A 24,057-nucleotide genomic window follows, 5' to 3' on the forward strand; every position below is an offset into this window, starting at 1 on the left:
CGAAGTTCCTAATTAGTGGTGAGAGGTGAGCTACAGACAGAACCAATTTTTTTAATTGTTTTGAAATGTTTCTTCATTCATGTTTTTTTCCTTTTTTGGGGGGGGAGGGGAGAGAGAGAGAGAAAGAGCATGAACAGACGAGGGAGGGGCAGAGAGAGAGGAGGAGAGAATCCCAAGCAGGCTCCGTGCTGTCAGCACAAAGCCCGACATAGGGCTCGAACTTACAAACCGTGGGATCATGACCTGAGCTGAAAGCAAGAGTTGGATGCTTAACCAACTGAGCCACCCAGGCACCCCCAAACCAAACTTGTCAAGTAGTCCCAGCAAGCAGGGTTAAATGACTCTATCAAGACTGTGAAGGAAGTAATGTATAAATTATGTCCAGCCCCAGGCAGTTGGGTAGATAGATATTCCAACAAAAATATAATGAGCTACTATGTGGCCATTAAATGTCTCCATATGTGAAAAGCAATTGCTAACAATATTATGTGATAAGACAGTTGACAAGTCCCCACCCCAGACCCTTGCACTCAGCTGAATCCCAGACCTAGTTTATGCGTTCATTCATTCCCACGCATTCATTTGTTCAAGAAGCATTTATCAAGGGTCTCCTGTATATGGGACGCTCTGCCAGTCACTGGAACTGTAAAACAGCAAAAAGTACATGTTGTGGGACCATGAGAGCCCCGCACAGACTCGGCGCTGATCGGGGAAGGCTGTCTGTCCCCTTGCAAGCACCTGGCGGGAGGAAAGCACGCCAGGGAGAAAAACCCCTTCTGCCCTTGCTCTGGAGTCGCCAAGGATTATATATTGCTCGTGGCTGTAATTATGAAATTAAAAGCAGCTGGGGAGTGGGGATAAAAAGGGAGGTATCCTCAGTGGTGGGGCAGGAGCAGATGCTTCTTAGGAGGGAGAGAAAGCCCCTGGGCAAAACCCAAGGCCTGCAGTGAGGGCGGAAAGCTGGGACCTGTTAACGAGGAAAAAATGAAAAGCTTGAGGCAAAACCCAGAGTTAAGTCTTAATTAAGAAAGCAGGCATTTTAGGTTCACACAAATAAGCAAACAGAATCCCCTCAGCCCTTCCTGATCATCACCAAGTAATTGCTTTAAAGCTGTGGTTTGCTCTGCTTGGGCGATCCTTAAATACATGTGGATAAAAGTAAGGAAGGTAGAGTGAGTGGAGAGCAGGCTGCCTGTCCCCTGACGGCCCGGGTCCTGGCTTGGCCCTCGCTGTGCGGGACCTAGACGCTGCCAGCCCGCGTGGGGCCTCTGTCTACCTCCCCTCCCCGTACCGCCAGGGCACGGAGGGAATGAATAAAGGGATCCCGAGTCCTCTCTCGTTCTGGAAGTAGGCGGTGCGGTTTGATATAGGGGCACAAACTCTCGCTTTGAGAGCCCTTTGGGGTTCCCGTGGAATCTCCATCATGTACCACCCGCGTGATGTTAGGCACAGCAGGTTAGGACTTGGAATGGTGTTTCTTTTCACCCTAAAATTGGGGTTTTTACTGCCTGCCTCCGACTTCTGGGAGAATTATGGGAACAAGGTCCAAAGCATCAGTGCCCAGGGAAACCTTGTTACTGCACGGGACGGCTGATGTCTACCACGGGGTACTGCCCAAGCCAACCACTACCGACGACGCTCGCTCAGAGGCAGAGTGGTGCCTTGCAGAAAGGGTGGGCATGGGACCGCCAGGTGTGGGTACTTGTGGTCCTGTGCGGAACTCTCTTCCTCCGAGCACTAAGCTTGTCTTAGGAGCAACCCCTTCTTCCATTTCCGGCCCCGCTGTGGTGGAGCCTTCCTCTTGGATGCTGCCCCAGAGCCCCAACTTCAAGGCTGATTGTCCTGTTACCATCAGAGCCTTCAGGGTGCGTCACAAGCACCTACCTCTTTGTTCCCCCACTGGCCCTCTCCTCCCAGGACAGGAAGCTCTGTGAAGACAAGGTCCAAATATGTTTCAACAGACATCGTCTGGCACTTTGTCACAACTCCATGACTGTTACTTAAATCAATTTTAGAATCATTCCAACCCACCTCCAGGACCGCCACTGGCTAACTGTGTGATTTTATGCCAAGCAAACCACATTACCTTTCTAGGCTCACCTGTGAAATGGCCCCACCTGTACCCAGTGCCCACGTATTGAATCACCATCAGGCACCATCAGTTGTAGGATGCGTGTTGTCTTCTACGTCACTGAGAAAGAAAGGAGACTTCCAAATCACTTGGACCTGATGCTTTAAGTCTCTTAAAAGTTATTTTTTGTTGCTAGTTTAAATGCTCTTTTCTATTTAATTGGCAGGTATTTTATCACTCTTGGGCTTATGTATAAAGGGAAAATTATGAGTGGATTAAATGGGTGAAAGTATCCCTAAACCTTCTTCAGATTCAGAGTCACTTTGTGATTCAAAATCATCAGGTAGGTAATTTTTCAAAGAGCACTGCCCTCCGTGTCATCAAGATTATAGGTGATGCAGCAGTTCTTAAAAGAATCCTTAAAAAGAACCAAGAGACGTGTTTGCTGAATGTTCCTTCTGCCTTTGCGGTGATGCAGCGCTGGCCTCCTGTTGATGCCTGCTTTCAGAGTATTGCTAAATACCTCTGATTTGGCAATTCTGTCACCCTTTGTGCACAACCATTTGATTCCTGGGGACTCAAAAAAATGATCTCCGCTTCTAGGATTTTCTTCCCACTGACACCCATCCTGGGAGTTGTGATGCTGGTACGTGCAAAGGCAACACTGTGTATGTCACGATGCTACATGGCCAACAGCAGTGATAAGGTGACATCGGTTATAAGGCACAGCCCAATTTTGAGTTATTAATGAATAAAAAAACACATGCATCTTGAAACTGATGAATTATAGTACTTCGTGGGATTGATCTCACAATGAAAGCATGACCTTTCTGAAAAGCCTTTAGCATAGAGCCTTGCACATGGTGGGACTGAACACCATGTTCCTTTCTTCACTTTTTCCAGCCCAGAGATGTTCCCTGTGACTATAGGTCTCCTGACTACGATGAGGGGTTGATGGATGGGGAACTAGTTTTAATACACAGAATGAGTATCTGATGGGGGATGGGGAAAATATGAGAGGCAATATGGGGCACGGTGTTTCTAAGCCTACATCTGTAGCGACCATATAATGTATCATCTAAACGAAGACACTTCTGAGAGTGGAAGAGTCATTCGTGATAATTTCACTGAGACCATAAGCATAAACTGGGGCTGACCCAGAAGTGCTGGGATGTATAACAACCTACTATATCCCATCTTCCATCCAGAAAGGAAGGCAAAAATCAGATGCAAATTTCTCCATGCTCGGGCTTTGGATGCCTTTGTCCAAAACCAGGAAGGCCGTGAGGTAATTGATGGGCATGCAAGTACTTTTGGCTCCCATCCCAAGAAGGCTTAACAATAAATTCCAAAACTGGTTAAAATCCGATGCTGCTGCGTTGTGGGAGAGGCTCCCCTTCCCCAACTGTTATTTATGGTGCAGAGAAAAGGCACCGCATTGATGATGGATCTGCTTTTATCGGATAAAAATGGGAGGAACAGTGAAAGATCATGGTGAGATATTGTGCAGAATTTCAGCAGGACACTTTAAAAACGTATATTAGAGAAAATGAATTTTTCACTGGCAAAAACGTATCCATTTACAGTCGGAGCATCCATATATTTATGAGTGTTTTTTAGCCCTTAAAATAGTAACCCAGGACAGAATAACAAAGAGTCTCTTAATAGCCCTAATTTATCAGGCTCAGCGGTTTAAGAAAAATAAATAAAAAGAAATAGAAATGAGAGAGAGAGAATCTGAAATACTGGAAATGGTACCACTCAAAAGGTGACACCATGTCTATCTTCTTAAGAGAATGAGTCTGAACCTGAGCAAGCCAAGAGTGGCTTTAAAAGTACCCAAGGTTGGGTCCCCAGGGAGTGAGGGAAGGTGGGGACGAGGACAGTGGTTTGGCCACGTAACCCCATCTCTTTTTGAATGGGCACCTTTGCCTTTGCTTCTTTGAATGCATTTATTTGAGGACTCCAATCGCAATTTCTTACTAGTTTTTTCCATTCTCCTGCCTCTTTCCTTGTCTGATGTTTTCTCTGGACTGTGACCCATTTATATCTGCAACATTGCTTTGGATGCCATGATGCCACACAGTAGACAGAACACAGAAGTTGGGTTCAAATCTCATTTCTGAGACTTTCTGCTGCATGACCTGTGGCAAGTTACTGGACCTCTCTGAGTCTTGATTTACCCCTTCATGAAATGGGGTTGTCACAAACCCACCAATCCCTTCTTTGCATAACTTTCATCATCACTAGAAACTGTTTCTTAACCCTGGACTGAAGTCTGTCCCCTGCCCCCAAAAAAGGTTCCCTCAGCAATTAAAAACACGACTCACAGGGGCGCCTGGGTGACTCAGTCAGCTAAACATTGGACTCTTGATTTCGGCTCAGGTCATGATCTCACATGAGATCAAGCCCCACATCATGCAGTCAGCACAGAACCTGCTGGAGATTCTCTCTCTCTCTCTCTCTCTCTCTCTCTCTCTCAATCTCTCTCTGCCTCTCCCGCACTCACACATGCATGCACTCTCACTCTCTCTCTCTCAAAATAAATAAACTTTAAAAACATGGCTCACTGTGTTCAACTCTCTGTGACTTCAACCTAGGGAAAAACATTTGCAACATAAATGTTAGTTCCCTTAATATATAAACATTTCTAAGAAATTAATAAGAAAAGCATAATCCAGGTAAAACAAAAATAGAAATAACAGGAAAAGGACATGTGCAGGAAATTTGCCAAAAAAAAAATTAAATAAAAATCATCCAAACTGGTTAATTAAGGAAATAGAAATCAAAACAATACCTGTGAATTTTTAAAAGGTCAAAAAGAATTATAATACTAAGTGTTGAATAACAGTTGCTCATGGAGCTGTGGAACTAGTGAAACTTTTCTAGATGGAAGTTAGAAATATCTAGCAAAGGTATCAAATATCTGGAACCCTTCTGACTCTAAAATTTCAGGAAATTCATCTCAAGGACAAAAGTTTTTGGGTTTTTTTTTTAAGTTTATTTATTTTGAGAGTGAGAGAGCACAAGCAGGGAAGGGGCAGAGAGAGAGGGAGAGACAGAATCCCAAGCAGGCTCCTCACTGCCAGCACAGCCCCAGGCAGGGCTCAAGCTCACAAACCATGAGATCCTGACCTGAGCCGAAACCAAGAGTCAGATGCCCCACCGACTGAGCCACCCAGGTGCCCCTCAAGGACAATAGTTTTTCAAGTGCACAGAGATTTATGTGTAGTGATATTTAGCACATTATTTAAATTATAGAAAATGTGAAAACATTCTACATTTCCAACAACAAAAGATGGGCTATGTAAAACTAAGATAAAATGTAATTCTTTGCAGACATTTAAAATTATGCTTTGGAGAAAATTAAATAAGAGAAAATGTGCAGAAAACAATTACCAGAAGCAAATACACGGTGGTTATCTCTGGATGGTAGGATAAAGGATGATGGTTCTCCTTAAGTATTTCTGTATTTTGAAATTTTCATTTTGAAGGAAGGAAGGAGGAAAGAACAGAGTGGGAAGGAGGAAAGGAAGAGCAAGAGAAAGCTTTGTTTCTACCATGTTCCCTATTGGATGTCAATCCGAATGTTAGAAATAGTCGGGAGAGAGGAGGTAGCACTGGATCACCGTCTTGCTGCTGACATGCTGTGTGAGTTTTTACTCTGTCCTTAACCTCTCTCTGCACTGCCGCTTTCTTCCGTGTCAGATGAGGAAAAATGGCCAGGCTCGCTTATGCATCGGGTAGCTGCGATGATCAGAAAGGACGCCAAGCGTGAAGGGGCTCGTAAAACGGCCAAGTGCTGTACAAGTCCTGGATAGGGTAATTATTGCCTTCGTTAGTGCGATCATTCTCTCCTGCTCCATTATCCTTTGCTGGAGAGCTGCTTGTCGGGCTGTGAAGTGCACTCAGCATTTCCGCATTACACAAAGTGAAGTGCATGAGGCTGCCTGGACCTATTTCGACAGATCTGGCATCCAGAGATAACCAAGCAGACCCCAAAGGCCTCCGTGGCTGCCCGGTGGGAGTGTATGTGGTTCTAAGAGGACCAACTTGGCACCGGCAGACCTAGACTGGAGTCCCACTTGTCCATTGTAAGCCACGCGAACTGAGACAACTCGCTCCACCTGCCTGAGTCCCAGTCACTCACCTGTGAAATGGAGACAGTGATACCAGTCCTAATTCTATCACGTGATCATCGGGAGGCTGCCTCCCAAGCATGCGTGTGATTCTCCGTGACCACCAACGCATGCAAGTGGATGTAACACCGAGAGTGCTCTGTAATCTGGGCCATCGTGTGTAAAGTTCACACCCTACAGGACATAGTTCCTCTTGAAGTTAACAAGCAATACGTGAAACATAGGCTCTGTGAGCAAAGTTTGCAGAATCACTGGATTTTAAACAGTAATGACACTTATAATAGAACAGGTTTCTGTAAGACTTCTCAAAGGCTTTAATATGCTCTTGTCCATGTGAATCTCCAAGAGCAGGTTAAATTTCCTAAAGACCTTTGACCATGGAATTCTGATTTTATGCAGCATCTAGCTTATGCTCCCTCACACAAACCTGGCAGAGGTTGACCTGAGACAAAATGAACTACAAAGGCCCCAGCTGGGTTCTAACCTTGTATCTTGGCTGCATTTTACTCCTGAGTCCTTTCATCCCGACCCTAAGATATAGCGGCATCTCAACTCTGGAAAGGAAATCTCTCTCTTACCCATTTATACACGTTAATGCCAACACAGCCTACCCTCTCACCCATCACCTTCTTATTAATTATTTGTTCTGGATTAACCAATCCATTGATTCCTCCATTCTTTCAACCACCCATCAATCCATGTCTGTCTGTATATTCATTCCCATTTAACAGACTGAAAATCAGAAACTCAGAAAGATGACGTAATTTGTCTCAGATATGTAGCGTTTAGATTCAAATCTAAATATATGTGTTTCTGAGGTCGACTAGAAAGTATGGCACCCCCCAGCTCCCCACTACTCCCAGAGGCCCCACAGCCCAGATAGTCAGAAAGCCCCATCAAGACTGACATCCAAGGGGCGCCTGGGTGGCGCAGTCGGTTAGGCGTCCGACTTCAGCCAGGTCACGATCTCGCGGTCCGTGAGTTCGAGCCCCGCGTCAGGCTCTGGGCTGATGGCTCGGAGCCTGGAGCCTGTTTCCGATTCTGTGTCTCCCTCTCTCTCTGCCCCTCCCCCATTCATGCTCTGTCTCTCTCTGTCCCAAAAATAAATAAAAAACGTTAAAAAAAAAAAAAAAAAAAAAGACTGACATCCAAGAGCACCAATGAGTCGTGGAGTAGTAGAGAGGAATCTGGTGAGGGGAAGGGAGTTGGAATGGGTGAGAAATGGTCTTCGTCATTCTGGTGTACTGGGGTAATAATCAGATTGTGGACTTGGGGGCCAATGGCATTTCAGTTAGAATCCATGATCCAAGTTTACTAGCAATACACCCTCACTGAGCCTCGGCTTTCTTCTCAATAGAGTATGATGCTACCTGTCTTGTGGGAAGGCTACAAGAAGCCAATGAGCTAATGTGTATAAAGGCACTGAAGCTCTTGGCCAAGTACATGGTGAATAGCACCTGGCCTCATTTTATCCCCAGTTGATATGGCCTGGGTACCACTCATGGAGTCACCATTTACTGGATGCCCACCATATGTCAAGTGCAAAGGACAAGGGCAAGGACAAAACCCAGATTCATCCCTTGGAGGAGACCAGAGCCTGTTTGACCTCCTTCACATCTCTGCTTTTCTGGGCAGGGAGGGTTGGTACATCAAGAGACTTCTTTACAAGCTCTGCAAAATCAGCTAAAATTTCCAAGTGTTTGTGTTTGATGAAAAGATTGTCAGAGAGCAAGTTCATAAACCCTAAGGAAAGAACAACAAGTTCTAAGAAAGTGTTACTATTATTTAATAATAATAACAAGGGCAGCAACAACAACCTGACCAAAGCCATGTTATGTGCTTTTTAATGGTATCTTCCCCCAAATTCAGTTTTTATTTGGTAACCAATACCAAATAGGCAGCCTTTCTGAGGCACCCCAGAAGACCCTGCATACGTTGTCCTTTTCTCTCTTTGTTCATTAAGAGAAAAGGAAGAAGAACGTGTTCCTTGTCGAGGACTGTCCTGTGCTGCAAAGGGCACTGGATACAAAGATTGTTCTAGTTGAGGACATGAGGAGCAGAAAAGCTTGACTAATTATGTCGCTAATTACTTGAAGCATCTTCCATTTGACAATATAATTATGCCAGTGTAAGGTGAGATGTCTCAATTACTGAATAAAAAGAAAGGAATGCCCCCTCCCCACTACTCTTCCCTTTTCTGTTATTCAGGCTGGATTTTAAAAACTCTCTCTCAACTCAGAGGTGATTTACCAAAAAATGAGGCCCCACCCCTTTCTCTTAAGCCATCACAGCACATGTAAGGTCTGATGAGTCCCCCCTATGTACAGCAGGACTTCTATAAATAAATGAGGTTTGCTCAAAGGAAGTAGACCTTTCAGTGACTACCCAACCACTCCATTACTCTAGGTTAAGGTTCAATTCTCAGCAGGGTGTGGCTTCCTGCAGGATCTTTAAGAATGTTCCAGAAGGATCAGAAATGTGAAGACAAACAGTGCTTTCTTGTGGTCAGGGTCTGAACACACCACAGTGGAGGTGGACATCAGTTCTGAGATGCCCCCAGTTGACCAGGTTGGTAACCACAAGATGGGTGCAGAGGTAGAGAGACAGAAAAAAGTCAGTAGAAATACAGAACGATGAGCAAAAGGTTATTGGAATTCCTGCACCAAGCAACTTGTCATGTTGATGGTGAAGCAGCCTTGACTCCTCTCTTCAGCCTCTTGAATCGGTTTCCTAAGTGGTAAAATAACCCATTGGGTGAACAGCTTGCTATTCAATGTGTGGTCTGTGGACCAGCTGCATTGGCGTCACCTGGGGGCTTGTTAGAGCTGCAGAAATCCCAGGACTCTCCCCAGGTTTAACTGCATTTTAGAAAGATATCCTAGGTAATTCATGCACACAGTAAAGTTCAAGAAGCCCTGGAATAGCAAATACTTCTGACGTACTTCCTTTGATCATTTCTCAAAAAGACAATCTCAAATGAACACATATCCACAGGTCCTTGCTTCCACATACAATCAACCCTTGAACAACACTGAGCAAGGGGTTCTGACACCCTCCTGCAGTCAAAAATCAGTGTATAACTTTTGATTCTCCAAAACTTAACTACTATATATATATTTTTAAGGTTTATTCATTTATTTATCTTGGGAGGAAGAAATAGAGTGTGCATGCACAAGCGGATGGGGGTGGGAGAGAGAGAGAGAGAGAGAGAGAGAGAGAGAGAGAGAGAGAGAGAGACAATACCAAGCAGTTTCCACACAGTCAGAGCAGAGCCCGGCGCAGGGCTCATACCCATGAACCACAAGATCATGACCTGAGCTGAAAACAAGAGTCAGAGGCTTAACCCACTGACCCACTCAGGCCCCCCCCTTCAAAACTTAACTACTAATAGCTGGCTATGACCAGAAGCCATATTGATAACATAACAGTTCATTAACTGATATTTTATACTATATTCTTACAATAAAGTAAGCTAGAGATAAGAATACATTATTTTTTTTTTATGTTTATTTATTTTTGAAAGAGAGAGAAAGAGAGTCGAGGAAGGGCAGAGAGAGAGGGAGACACAGAATCAGAAGCAGACTCCAGGCTCTGAGCTATCAGCACAGAACCCGACACGGAGCTCAAACCCATGAACTGTGAGATCATGACCTGAGCCGAAGTCGAACGTTTAACTGACTGAGCCACCCAGGTTCCCCAGAGAAAAAAAAAAAAAAAACATAATTAAGGAAATCATGAGAAGAAAACACATTTGCAGTACTCTGCTGTATTTATGGAAAAAAATGCTCATATAAGAGGACCGGAGTAGTTCAAGGGTCAACTGTATCTCTAAAAATACCCTGACAGACCAAATCACTGACAAATATGTCGTCTCTGATTGGTACTAGCTACCTAGACTGTGGTGTAGATAAAAGATCATGAGGCAGGATTAAGACCCAGGAAGAAAGAGTTCTGTGATCAGTTAGTAATGTCTGCCATAGGCACAGGACATGAATGGCAGGTGTAGTCAGTTATATTTTAATGAGTTACACCTTAAAAGAGGACTTGAGGTTTGGGTGTTTATGGGTAAAGACCATGGGAATTAACTGACCTGGATTCTATTTTTGATTTCAGACCTCAGATGGAGATGCTGAACTCAGATCAGTGAAGGACCTTATTGCCCTGATGTTCTTTAATCCCAGTGATCTATGATCACATGTATAGAGTCCTATCACATATGCTCATGCTCTCACGAAAACAGATTTCATTCCTGTGTCACACAAACATAGCTTCCCTTAAAACCAGAGCCCTCCTCTTAAATAATCACCTGGTGGTGCCTGTGGGGGTGGGGGGGAAGACAGCAGGGGTTGAGGGATATGGGGAGGAGAGCTGCCAAGCACGCTGGTCTGAAGCAGGCCCCAGCCCTCCACCTCCGCTAGGCATCTGTTTCCAATGAAGCTAAGGAAATGCCTAACCCCACTCCTGCCTTCTCTCATCATTGCCCTGGTCTCGCCTCCACACCAGCCTCTCCCCTGTGTGGGCTCTGAGCCAAGCCCCAAATCCCCATGGGCTCTCAGGGGCCAGGAAGCAGAACAAGGCCTCACTCCCTGACTCCTCTGGAAGCGGAGGAGGGGCTGTGCTAAAGGTCCCTAAGGGGAACACCCACCCTTCAGGGTGTCTGAGGTCTGCTGGAGGTGAGCCAGATCTCTCAACGTGGCTGTGTGTCAGGGCAAGAGTTTTAAATTGAACTCTCCCTGATGTGGCTTTTCTAGAGATACCTGCCCACATGTATCAGGAAAACCACATGCTACTTTCCAACACTGCAAATGGGGGGGTGAAAGTGCACCTAAAAAGTCTTAGGAGAAATGCAGTGGCTTTCAACTAGGGGCAACCTTGCTCCTCTGGGGGCATCTGGCAATGTCTGGAGACATTTGGGGTTGTCATAAGGGGAGAGGGCAGTGTTACTGTCCGGGGGTGCTGGTAAACATTCTGTGATGCACAGAAAGCCCGCCACAACAAAGACATTATCCAGCACCAATGTCAATAGGGTTGAGAAATCCTGCTTTAAGACAACTTGGGGACTACCAAGCCTATCCCTCTGGTTCACAGATGGGACAACTGCAGGCCACAGAGGAATGCATAGTTGCTCCGGATGGCAAGCTAGTAGTGGAACTAAAACAGGGGCTCTGGTCCCCTTGTCTGCCCAGCTGCAAACTCAGGGAACCTGGAGAGTGAAGAAGAAAACCGGCCCTGAGGATAGGCCCTGCCCAGACTTGTAGAGAAGGAAGAAGAAAAAGAATGGTTATGGGAATGATGAGCCTTAACATATGATCACCACACCCAGCAGCAAAACGTCAGTGGCTCTCCTGGACTCATTCAGATTAGCCAATCCTTCCTCCTTATTGGGAATTAAAAAGGAATGGAAAGAAGGCATGAGTGTGGTGGAAGGGAGCCAAGGAAACTACATCTAATCGATGCACACTGTGGGCCACAAAATACCCAAACAATAGGTAATTTGTTGTCTTAGTTATTTGCAGAGGAAGCCTCCAATTTTTCCCTCTAGAAAGTGGTTCATAGGGCACTGTTTTGAGATGCATTCAGGTATATCACTAGTCTCAGGGAATAAGTTTCACTATCATTCTGTGCCTCCAATGTAAAATCCCCATCGTGAATCAGGTAAGAGGAGAGCCATCCCATACCCATGATCCTGATTCAATATTGAAGTCTGAGTCAGACTATGTCAGAGCAACTGCTTGGTTGTCTTGCTTCAGAGTTATTCTAATTACTCCCCTATTGTGACAGCAGTGCCTTGAGAAGGAGTTGAAGCAGATGGGAGCATTGACATGAGCCCCCATCCCGTGAACTCCATCTGGTTAAGACTCTCCATTGTCAGTCTGTCCAACCCAACCAACTATCCCATGTCATCCAGAGGTCTGTTTATTACAACTACCCTCAGGCTTACATACACAGATGTACTTGGAATGTCCATTTTCAAGTGGCCCATTTCCAAATGTCAAAGTCGGAGTTCATTCTGGAAGGGCTTTTTGAAGCCTGTAGACTCAAAATCTCTCCAGTGGCTCTGACAGCTAGCCCCCACTAATTGTCCTGGCTTCAGCATATCTGGAAACCAGTCCCATTTTTTTTTAATCAACACATTTTCTGATTTTAAAAGCAATCCACATACATCACAGCATACAGGCACAAAACAAAATGTCACTTCACATAGCCTCATCAAGAAATAACCAGTGGTAAATAGTATGCATACCCTTCTACACTTCTTCCAATATGTGTGTGTGCCTACATCTATATCTATCACTATATTACATACACAAACACACGCAAATATTTAAATTTAATCTCACTGCCTGCAGAATTTCATCACCTGCTATGTTATCAAATTATGTATCATAAGTTTCTTTCCCTGCCATTAAGTCCTTTTCTACATCACCACTGCATGGCATTCTATCGTATCACCCTACCATAATTGACTGAACTCACACTTTATAATTAGGTGGTATTTTTCTCCTGTGGCTACTGCAAATAATTCTGTAATGAACATACAATACACATTTGAGAGCATCTATAGCTTCCTAGGGTGTGTTCCTTTAAGAGAAAGTGTTGGCACGAGATCCATATACCATTTTTATGACTTTTGAGGCATACCTTCAAATTGACAGGTCATACTTTTGAATATATTGGAAACTTTTGTTTCAAACATGCAGGTATATAAACTCCCATACTGGAAAAATGATTAGAATAACCCTTTTTGCCAAGATTTGGGAAGTTAGGGGGCACCCAGATGGCTCAGTCGGTTGAGTATCTGACTCTTGATTTCGGCTCAGGTCATGATCCCGGGGTCGTGGGATTGAGTCCTGTATCGGGCTCTGTGCTAAGCATACAGCCTAAGATTCTCTCTCTCTCTCTCTCTCTCTCTCTCTCTCTCTCTCTCTCTCTCCCTCTGCCCCTCTCCCCTACTCATGTGCATGCAGCTCTCACTTAAATAAGAAAAAAAGAAAAAAGATTTAGCAAATTAAGATCTAATTCTAGTCCTGACGCCTTATAGCTCACTCAGTGGTTCTACACTGGCAATTCAGTAATTGGCCACTGATGGCCACTCTTTGGCTTTGGAGGATGAGGGTAAAACTTGCAAGATCACAGAGGTATCCAATACTATAAATCCACCAATATTATAGCATATATTATTCACAATTCTGTTTCTCCCCGTCAGATTTGAAATCCTGAATGGAAGGGGCCACGTGTCTTTAATCTCAGAAATCCCCAACATAAGCAAAGTGTTTGCCACAGACTACACATGTATGTTATGGGTTGGAAAGCTGCCATCAACATCTAAACAAACACCTCCATACAATTTACATAGCAAGGACACCACGGTCCCCATGAGAGATTCTGCTTAATCAAAAAGGGGACACCATCTCCAGCATGGACCTTAGTGCCAGTCAAGGAAGAAGTGCATTTTTCCATTCTCCCAGAAGAGAAATACGTTTAAATAAAGATATTTCTAGAAACGCATGATAATTTAAAATACAGAAAAGATAAGAAAATAAAAAGAAGGTAGCTTGTGGTATCTTAGGGTAACCAGCCAAAGGATGACATTTCTCTCCTGGTTTCTAGTACATATTTCTGGGAACAGATTAGGCTGCAAATGGAAATAAGAGTGTGTATCATTCCAGGTCCTACAAAACAGACGGTGAGAGGCAAGTTGGTTCATTTCAAAAACAGAGGGTCTGACTTTGAACTACTTTGTGGTGAATGAACCAACCTTCCTTGCGATGTCTGGCTAAGGCTTCTGTCTACACTGAGTGCCAAGGACATTTAAATGTGTGATATTTGATTTGCTGGGTGCAAAGCTCAGATGGGGCCTGGAAAATCCATCTGTACTCTCATAGCTTTTCAAAGGGAAACAAGGTTATTAGCATTTATGCAGGCTTTAATATCACGGATCAGTCACTGAGAGCGTGAGAAGTCATCAAGTCAATGGGATGGATCCCATGATAAGCTCTCAGGACAGTAGAGAGTATGGTGAATTTTGGCCAAGACTGGAAGGCACATTAGGATCATATTCTTTAAGATGGAGAAAGTAAGCCCCAAAGAAGGAAAGTGACTCACCTGAGATCACCCAGGTAGTTAGACACTTAGCCAAAGCAAACAAATAACCAGAAATACCTGGTCTATTAACTTGTAGATTAATGCTTTGTCTCTCTTCTCATTTCTGTTGTAGTGTTTTGTTCTGCTTGTCTGTTTCATTTCATGGAAACGTGAAAACTGGTGATAAATTAAAGCATCCATGCCTGACCAAGCATCATTCTTTACTGGCAGAGTTACATAACAAGGGGGTCTTAAAAGACCAGTGCTATTTGAGATCTAGAAAGAGAGAGAGAATGAGTGTAGGAGGGGCAGAGAGCAAGGGAGACACAGAGTCCAAAGCAGGCTCCAGGCTCTGAGCTGTCAGCACAGAGCCCTATGCGGGGCTCAAACCCATGAACTGCTGGATCATGACCTGAGCTGACGTCAGATGCTCAACCAACTGAGCCACCCAGGTGCGCCCCACAAAGGATACCCTTTAGGTCAAGAAGACAAGGAATTACAACTCTATGTAGGATTTTAATTAAGGCCATCTCTCAACCTTCTCCTCTCCTCCAGCCACTCTTATTTAGGCCTTCACATATTTTACATGTATGACTTCAATAGCCTGCTATCTTGGGGTCCAAACAGAAAAACAGAAACCACAGAAAGTATCTGAACAAGAGGAACTAAAAGCAGGAATTTGGTTATACCAGTGTTGGAAGAGCTGAGAATCCACAGAGGTGACAGAGATTCACCGCAGCAGGAAGTTGCTACCTTCCTTAGATTTCAGGGGCAAAGGGGGGAGATAACATCACTGGAGTCCCGAGTCTGGAATCATGTGGGGGAAGCTGAAATCATGGAAAGCCTATATAGAATGGAGAGAGAGAGAGAGAGACAGGAACAGAGGGAGACTGAGGGAGAGGGAGAGAGGGAAGGAGGAGGGGGAAGGAAAGGAACAAAGACACAGAGTATCCCGGCTTCCCTCTGAAGCTAGGGAACAGGAATAAAAAGACAGGTAAGGGATGGGTTTAGTACCAACAGACCCAACCAAGCCTGATTCAACTCCTAAATTATTTCACTGCCTCTCATCTCTCCCTTGCAGAATCTGTCCACCACAACACTGCCTGAGTGATCGAACACGCAAGCCTGATATTGTCAACCCCACTTTAAATTCTTCTTTGGCTTCTACTGCATTTTGGGGAAATGACCCTCACCTCCAGCCCAGCATACAAGGTTCATCTCCACCTGGATGCATTTAATAAAAGCAGACCAAAGCTACTGAAGTTCTCACTCTGCAAAGGCAAGTATGTTGGGCTGCAGGAAGGAGGTGGCAGGCCGTGAGCCACATGGGCCTGAAGTGATGACGGACGACATGAATGGAGGCCGTTCTGGAAGAAGATGATCATGGGCAGAGAGGGAGAGCACACGAGGTTGGGGCTGGACTTCAAACCACAGTCCCCCGGGTTCTAGCACCCTTCAATAAGAAAATGGATGGGGAGGAAAAAAATTCCTTCTTCACATCTCCCACGTGAATGTGCCCAGCCCCTCTCACATTCCAGGCCTGTGATAGATACAGTACGAGGACAAAGACAGAAGTACAACTTAGGTCAAAGAACTAGGCCTTGAGTGCCATACCCAACAGCCTAGACTTCATTCAGGGCGCAGATGACATGAGCCCCACTGTGGGAGGGAAAGCCTCCCCCGATCTGGAAGCTTGGTGTGCTCGGGGAGAAAGGAGCGCCCTGTGGCACGGGCTGCTGCCTCCTGCCCAGCCTGATGGAGCAGGGCCTCTACCAGCCCCGATCCAAACCCCCTACCCCCACCCCCCGTGCTGCTCTCTCAAGGCTGAAGAGTCAATAAACTCAGTTTCTCCCAGAAAGAGTATGTCTTCGGGAAGGCCCTGGGGAATACGTCTGCAAAGTTTAATTTCTGTTGAAGGATCCTGAGTAGGCAAAGAATATGGAAGGAGGGGGAGCGTGAAGAGGAGCGGAAGGAGCAGACATCTGTTTGCTGAGAATTTAACTTATACCAGGACTTTCTGGGTGCATGGTAACCTCATTCGATGCTTGCAACAGCCTTCTGAGGTGAGGAGATAATGAGGGCATGGGTGGGACTCGGAAGAGATCAGGGAGGCCCTGTGATCTCCGATATTTGATTCGTTCAGCAAATAATTATCAAGTGACTCTGGGTGCTGGGCATCGACCGAGGTGCTAGGGACCCAGCAGTGCACATGACATCCCTTTCCTCAAAGATCTTTCCGTCTCGTGTTGGAAACAGGCATATTGACAGGACTTTAGAGCCCTTTTTCCAGTGCGTTAACCTCCATTCATGTTTCTGCCTGATCACCTCCAGGAATCAAGAGACTTTACCTCTCAAGAAACTTATCAAACATCCTTAAACATATGATAAATATTTCTTTTCCTTTTTCATTATGTCTTAAAAATACGGATGCATCTTACAAGTGACACAGGAATTCACGTAGCTGATTTTTTCATTAACAGCAAAAACAAAGAATACAATGTTATTCAATCAATGATGTGGATTGATAGAGCCTTAAATCTGGGTAAGCATGGAAAATGTTTATAACTGAGATGTGTTTGGGGTGGGGGAAGTTTTGGGGGATAAAATTTACAACCCCTCTCTCTGATGATGCATTGATGCATGACTGTTTTCATAAACATGATCTTAATCACTGTCCCATGTGAGTTAATTAAGGTCATCATGAAAAACAAGCAAAAAAGAAAATCTGCTCCTTAATGTTCTTTAATATGAACACATAACTCTTGGAGGAGGAAGGTTGTAGATCAATCTAGACTCAAGTCTCTGACCAAAGGCCCAGTAAAGATGGGAATGTGGATACCCATGAGGAACTGCGTCTATGGCATTTTCAACAAGAGAAAAATGTAGACCATCACAAAATACCCTGTTTTTCCTTTTTCATTTGTTAAGCCACAGTCACACTGAAAACATTTCAACTTCTTCCTTTGTTCAACCAAAAGTCAAATCCGTGTAACTTACACAAATTTCCCTAACTTCCTAGAGTCTGAAGACCGAGAACAATATCTAGGTTTCAAAAGGACGCAGAATGTGTTCCAACTTCTGTCTGATACAGTTCTAAACTAAGCGCCGTGGAAGGAAATTTAGATGAAACTTCTTGGGTGCTTCTGCAAAAAGGTTACCCACAAGGCTGTATGCATGACTGGGAATGAGGTGGCTTCAGAAATGCAGCAGGTAGGTCCATCAGAAGGTAGAAACCCCCAGGTCAGGGGAACAGGGGAGACCTGAGCCAAGCAAGCTCATGACAGGCTTCCTCTCTCCTCTTCTAAATGGGAAAAGAGGGAATGTGATTAAAAAAAAAAAAAAAAAAAAAAAAAAAAAAAAAAAAAAAATCTCAGCCCTGGGGATCTCCAGGGGACATTTGTTTTGATGAGATTTCAGGCCTGATTTTCAAGAATAAGGAGGTGCTAACTATTTGTAAAAGCTCCTAAAACAGCATGATCTCTGGCCCTTAGGAGATTTATCTTTTATTTATACAGAGTATTTTTAAAAACCTGTTATTGTAACAAAGAAGCAACTGAGAGGCTTCATGTAAAAGGCAACACAATGTTTCTAGAGCCTACATCTGAAGCAAATATGTGCATAATATTATAAAACAAATGAGCTAAAGGATAGGTAGAAGGTTTCAGGCAGTCACTTCAATACACATGTAATCTGGCGCTCTTAGGCCACAGGGAAGAAGAATTTGAACACAAGCCATTGTCACTGAGGAACGAGAGCGGTCTGGAGAAGGAAACTGACTTGTAAACATACGTAGTTCAGCTTTGAGTGACATGAGATGGGGTAAAGGAACCATGACTCAGAGGAAAGAAAAGTAGCTACTTCCCTGATGGGATCAATTAAGGCTCTCCTGAGAAGGTGGTTGGAGTTTGGGCTAGAAAAAAAAATGCATCCTCTTAACCTCCCATCTATACTAATATATTAGCTATTTATAGCTGCATAACAAATTACCATGAAATTTAGTGGCATAAAATAAAAATAAACATTTATTATCTCACATATTTTCCATGAGGCAAGGGATCTGGGTGCAGCTTTACTGACTGATTCTGGTGCGGGAAGTTTGAGGACCTTACACTCAGGATTGGGCCAGGGTGCAGCTCTCCACGGGCTTGTCTGAGACTGCAGGATCTGCTTCCAAGGCGGTGCACTCACACGGCTGGCCAGCCGGTGCTGGGTGCTGTTGGAAGGCCTCGGTTCCTCATCATGTGGACCTCTCCATAAGGCTGCTTGAGTGTCCTCCAGCATGATGCTGGCTTCCCCAGAGCTAGGGATCCAAGAAAGAGCTAAGCAGAAAGTTCAGTATCTTTGGGGACTTAGCCTCCTCAAAGGGTATTGTCGATGATGTCCATGATATTCTGTTGACCACACAGACTGGCCCCATTCTTGTGAGAGGGAACGACGCAAGGGCATGGATACCACAGGTAGGAATGATTGGAAGCCATCTTGCAGGCTGGCTACCACAACTAACCCTGATGCCTTAGATGGTGGCAGTTTGTTGTTATATTTGGTCTGTAATGATTGGAGATGGAAGTAATGGAGGAAGTTGGGAGTTTTGTTTTGTTTTGTTTTGAGTTTAGTTTTGAGAGAGAGAGAGAGAGAAAGTGAGAGAGAGAGAGAGAGCGAGCATGAGCTGGGGAGGGGCAGAGAGAGAGAAGGAGACACAGAATCCAAAGCAGGCTCCAGGTTCCAAGCTGTCAGTAAAGAGCCTGACACGGGGCTCAAACCCACAAACTGTGAGATCATGACCTGAGCTGAAGTGGGACATTCAACTGACTGAGCCACCCAGGTGCCCCAGTAACGTGGGAAGTTTGTCCAGTGGTCAGTTAACACCAGCCTTTCGAATCACATAAGCCTTGGTTCAAATCTGGGCCCCATCATTTACTGGCTATATGGCTTCTCTGATGTTTGGGAGGTGAAAGGATCTGGTAAAGCCATATTAGATACAGAGATAGAAGCCATAGTTTGGAATGAGCGCAGCCACACCCAGCTGCCCTGGGTCACGTTCCCGTGAACTGTCATGTGAGGAAGAAGTAAATTCTACTGTACTTAAGACACTGTGTTTTAGGGTCTCTTTGTCATAAGAGCTTCACCCCTACCTTAATACATTAGTTGATACAAAAAGTTTAACCTCTGAATCTAATTTTCTTCATCTGTAAAGTAGGACTAGAAAAACAAACCTCCCATTTTTCTTGTGAAGAAAAATAAAATAAGGCGTGAAAGAGTTTGTCCAGTGTCTGGCCCGGAATCCACATACTCGTCATTGTCACACTTGTCCTGTTTGAATTTATGATCAGTGTCAACACACTGATTCAACAACTGTGTGTCTCCATCCACAAGAGTATCTCCCAGGGAATTTAGAACCATTTTCTTTGGAGACTCCTTTAATGGGAACTCGGCGGGATTTAAATAAACAAGGCAGTGGCTTCACAGAAAGATTATTCAGTGACTGGTTTGGGGCCAAGATCTGCCATGAACATCTTGTCCTCTCTCATCCTCCATTTCCAGCTCTGGAAAATGAAAGGGAGAGAAGAAGGAAGAGAAGGGCGGGAGGGAGGGAAGGTATAAGATCAATAGTTCTCGAATCCCAAGGGTTCCAGAAAGCAACCACAGGAGCTATGCTATTTCCTGTGTTACGTATTTGGTCCTGCATAGCATTTTGCTGAGGAAAGCGTTTTACTCTAACGAATAAGTCTGGAAACCACAGATGGACACGATGATCTACAAGGTACTGTCGGGCTCTATGAATCTTTCCTAATCCAGTAGCAGGCACTTCTCCAGCAATAACTCCTGCTTCGAGAATCAAAGAATCCCCCGACTTCTTGTACTCTTAGGGGCATGCTGTTTGTCCCAAATGAAATTAACAGAAATTTGACAGGAGTCCAGTGGTGGCTTCCTGAGCCAGCTGAATCCGGGCAACGCAGATAAGTAGTCTGAGCCACGCCATCTAGTGAACAAACCCGGGCAGCAAAACCTCCTCCACTTCCTGCAAGTTCAGGATGGGCTGAAAAGCCTCCTTCCAGATGCAGTGGCAATTTAAATAAAGAATGAAAATGAGGAAATGAATTAGAAGGCTGAAATGTCGTCTCCATCCAATGCCCTGGGCCTGAAATGATCAAAACTGTCATTTTATTTTTCTCCTCTCTTAAAATTACTACTTTTAATTTAATTTCTCTTACTGAAGTTTCTCTGGCCAACTCATCAAATTTTCTATCAGAATTACCCACAGAATTAATTTGTATGCATGGGCATAAAAGAATGGGCTGACACGATGGGTCACATCCAAATGAAAAGTAAAAAAAAAATAATAATAAAATAGAATACTATAAAATAAAACCTCCCTCCACCCACACAGTAGATAGAACAGAGGGGTGATGGATATGATGTCCCAAGAGTCCTGCACACATTGGCTGAATCCTTGGCTTCCCTCTTGACGGTGAGTGTCTCATAGCCACAGCATCAAGCCACGTCCAGTTTTCCTTGCAGAAGCTTTTCCTTGGAGGACCAGAGTCTGATGCCAACACTTCTGTGTCCCCTGAACCCTCCTCTGCAGGTAGAATCTGCCTTATGAATGAACACCTAGGGAAGTTTTGAATGCATCTGGAAGTCCCAGAGTGCATCATAAAAAAGAAATATGGCATAAAAAATAGAGTTGAACCTGATGATGCCCTTTCACCGACAAGATATACATAGTTATGCACCTGTAGGGTCAATTAAATATATTTGTTTATTATAAGGAACTTTGCTTGAGGCAGGGGTGGGAGTAGTGAACACAAGGTCGTCAGGGATCAGTGAAAGAAGTCTAGGCTTCAAAGTCGAGTTCTGGGTCTTTAGAGATTTCTAGACATATAACCAGTAGATGAATGATCTTAGGCCAATGACAACTTCTCTAAGCTTCCATTTCTTCATATGTAAAACAGAACTTATAACAGTCTCCTTCTTTGGATTCTTTCTGGAATGGTATGAGGTTTAAGAATGAAGTGACTGAGGCATGGGACCTTGTCCATGGTAATCATGTAATAAAACACTGGCCACCTTGCCCCTGGGGCTGACAGTCCCAGCCCTGTGAAATCTTTCCCCAGTGTGGCTCACTGGGCATGCTCAGGAGTCAGGAAAGAGCTGAGGAAAATGTCACGGAGAAGAGAGGAACTGGCGGGTCCCAGCTATGGTGATGTCTGCACCTGTGTTATGGCAACATAAAACACCAACCCACGCTGTGCCCTGATAGCAGAAGCTGTCACCCAATGCCCGGATGTGCAGACGCTCAAAAAATGCTTGTAGAGTTCATTAGAAATTACCGTTATTTAACTTAACAGAAACCCATGGAGGAGGGGAAGGAAAAAAAAAAAAAGAGGTTAGAGTGGGAGAGAGCCAAAGCATAAGAGACTCTTAAAAACTGAGAACAAACTGAGGGTTGATGGGGGGTGGGAGGGCGGGGAGGGTGGGTGATGGGTATTGAGGAGGGCACCTTTTGGGATGAGCACTGGGTGTTATATGGAAACCAATTTGACAATAAATTTCATATACTGAAAAAAAAAAAGAAATTACTGTTATTTATAAACTGGATCTTTATATAAAGTTTTATATTTATTAAGTGCTCCAATTCAATCAGAAAACATTTATTTTGCATTTACTTTGTGCAGGCATTGGGCAAGGACTGTGAGAAACAGAGATGAACCAGGGCGCCTACCCTCAAAAGGCTCACAAAATGGGATCCTCTTACAATGGGCCTAATGTCATATTCGCAGTGAGAAATAACAGGAAATAATTGTACGTGAAACCACTGAGAAGGCTTTCCAGGGAGCATGTGCTTTCAAGGGCGGATGGAGTGAGGGACTTGAGGGCACATGAGGAAACTCTCGCAGCCAGAGGGAACAGAGCATGCAAAGGGATTAAGAACTTGCCCGGTACGTTTGGGGAAGAGCCACAGAATCAGGGGGACTGGAATCAACCATGCAAGAAGAGAGTCTGTGGTAACCAAGATGAGAAAGTTGGCTGAGTCAGGAGCTGAAGGAAGGCCCTCAGGAACCAGGCTCAGTAGGAGAGCCCAGGTGAGCGGGGACCTGTCAACGCTTCCAAATGGTGAAGGTGGTTTGTTCTGACTGGAGGTTTGGTTTCCATAACCTGCCACATACACTGTCTCCAAACAATTGTACGGCCGTAAATTTCCAGGGTGGCCCAGTGAATGGAGTCCATGAAATAAATAATGGGAAATCTTTGTCAGCTGATTTGCACAAATTTACATAAATACGTTGTTGTGCTTTAGTTGAGTAGATGCTAGGAAACACACAGAACAAAAATATGAGTTCCTGGGGCATTTTCTCATCATGTCCAAAAAGAATCACCTGAAAGCTTATTTTCAGAGAAACCAAATGTGGGACCCAGGGCTCTGAATTTCTGGCTCCTAGAGAATCAGGAGAAACTTGAGGACTTTTAGCTCTCTCCCTGAATCCTGTGGGCCGCAGGCGCCAGGGCTCCATCCTGGTGATGGATGGAGAGGTCACCCTTCGTGGCCAGCACGCAGACATCCATCCCCAGGCAATAGACAGAGCTGCTTCCTGGATTCTGTCCATTTTCTACCATGTTAGGAAATTCATCTTGAGAAAGCACATTCCTTCTGAGTTCACCCCGTGATTAGCATTCTGAAAAAAAAAAAAAAAGAAAAAAAGAAAAAATAACCTCGAAGATGAAATTTCTTCTTGTGCCTCTGCCCATTGCAACTCCAGTTGGTTTTCATTTATTTCAATGTGTACTTTGGAATCCGAGCCCCAAGCTTTCCCAGTTAACTCCCGCCACCTGGGGTACATTAAGTGTGGGGGGGCAGGGACTCTGGCTCGTCCCCTGCTCCCACCTCTTTCTCCACATTGTAAAAACAGATTGTTAAAAAGGTGGCCCCCGTGTGCACAGAGTGAGAGGGGAAGAGAGTGAGCCCTTGCTGCTGGGCTGTGTGAAGCAAAAGGCTTGGGGGCCATGACCACCTTCAGCCAGGAATTGCAAACCCCAGGGCCAGGCAGGGTGATGGGTCCCTGAAACAACCCCCTCTGTTTGGATCCCTTTTGGGGGCGAGTCTAATCAAGATGGGATGTGTGACTCCAAAACAGCTGGGAAGCATTACAGGTCAAAAGTTTAAATCAAGTTAAGAACCGTCGGAATGTGCAAGCCCTGCCGTTTCTAATCTCTGCCTCCTCCTCTAATCTGCACAATTGTGGATAAAATGTCTTGGTCGGCCTGGTGTTGACACATGGGCTCAGGCAGGTACATTCGTGAAGGAAGGACTGGGGAGGATGTCCGAGAGGTAGCTTATTTCCTTGCAAAGTGAAGATGGGCCAATCCCAGGTGCGAATGTAAACAAGGGACATGCAGAGTCAAGATATCGAAGCTGAAAAGATCATTGCAATTCACTCAAACCCATTTACTACAAGTGTGAAAATAGGCCCAGAGAGGTTAATGTCCAGCTCAAAGTCACACAGCACTTTGTAGCTATGCACTGAAAAGGTGAACATTGTTAGATCATGCTACTTCCCCTGCCCAAAACCCAGTGGCTTCTGCTTGCCAGGGAGATGAAATGAAATTTCTCTGGTCTATGAAGCTTTGGGTGGTCTGGCTCCTACCCACCGCTCTGTTTGCTGGGACCACACCCCACCTTTTCCACCATCCTTCTGGCATATTAGTTTCTTCTTGGTTCCATAGATTCACGAAGTCCTTTCCCACTTGAGAGTTTGGGGACTT

The 24,057-nt window shown here is 44.7% G+C and overlaps 2 long non-coding RNA genes across 6 annotated transcripts in view; one reads left to right on the forward strand and one right to left on the reverse strand.

Moving 5' to 3' along the window:
- LOC109270823 (uncharacterized) overlaps window positions 1-24,057 on the reverse strand; it is a 678,705-nt gene that overhangs the window by 160,495 nt on the left and 494,153 nt on the right. The gene's annotated exons all lie outside the window — the stretch shown is intronic.
- On the forward strand, window positions 2,547-22,551 carry LOC109270824 (uncharacterized). Of its 2 annotated transcripts, XR_002081697.2 has the most exons (5): window positions 2,547-2,717; window positions 15,377-15,578; window positions 16,776-16,837; window positions 17,315-17,505; window positions 21,972-22,551. It is a non-coding gene; the product is annotated as an uncharacterized LOC109270824 (long non-coding RNA). The 2 variants fall into 2 exon arrangements; XR_008423528.1 differs by lacking the exon at window positions 17,315-17,505.

This window comes from Panthera pardus, unplaced genomic scaffold, assembly GCF_024362965.1.
Source record: "Panthera pardus isolate Hobbes unplaced genomic scaffold, ASM2436296v1 HiC_scaffold_19, whole genome shotgun sequence".
Classification (NCBI taxonomy): domain Eukaryota; kingdom Metazoa; phylum Chordata; class Mammalia; order Carnivora; family Felidae; genus Panthera; species Panthera pardus.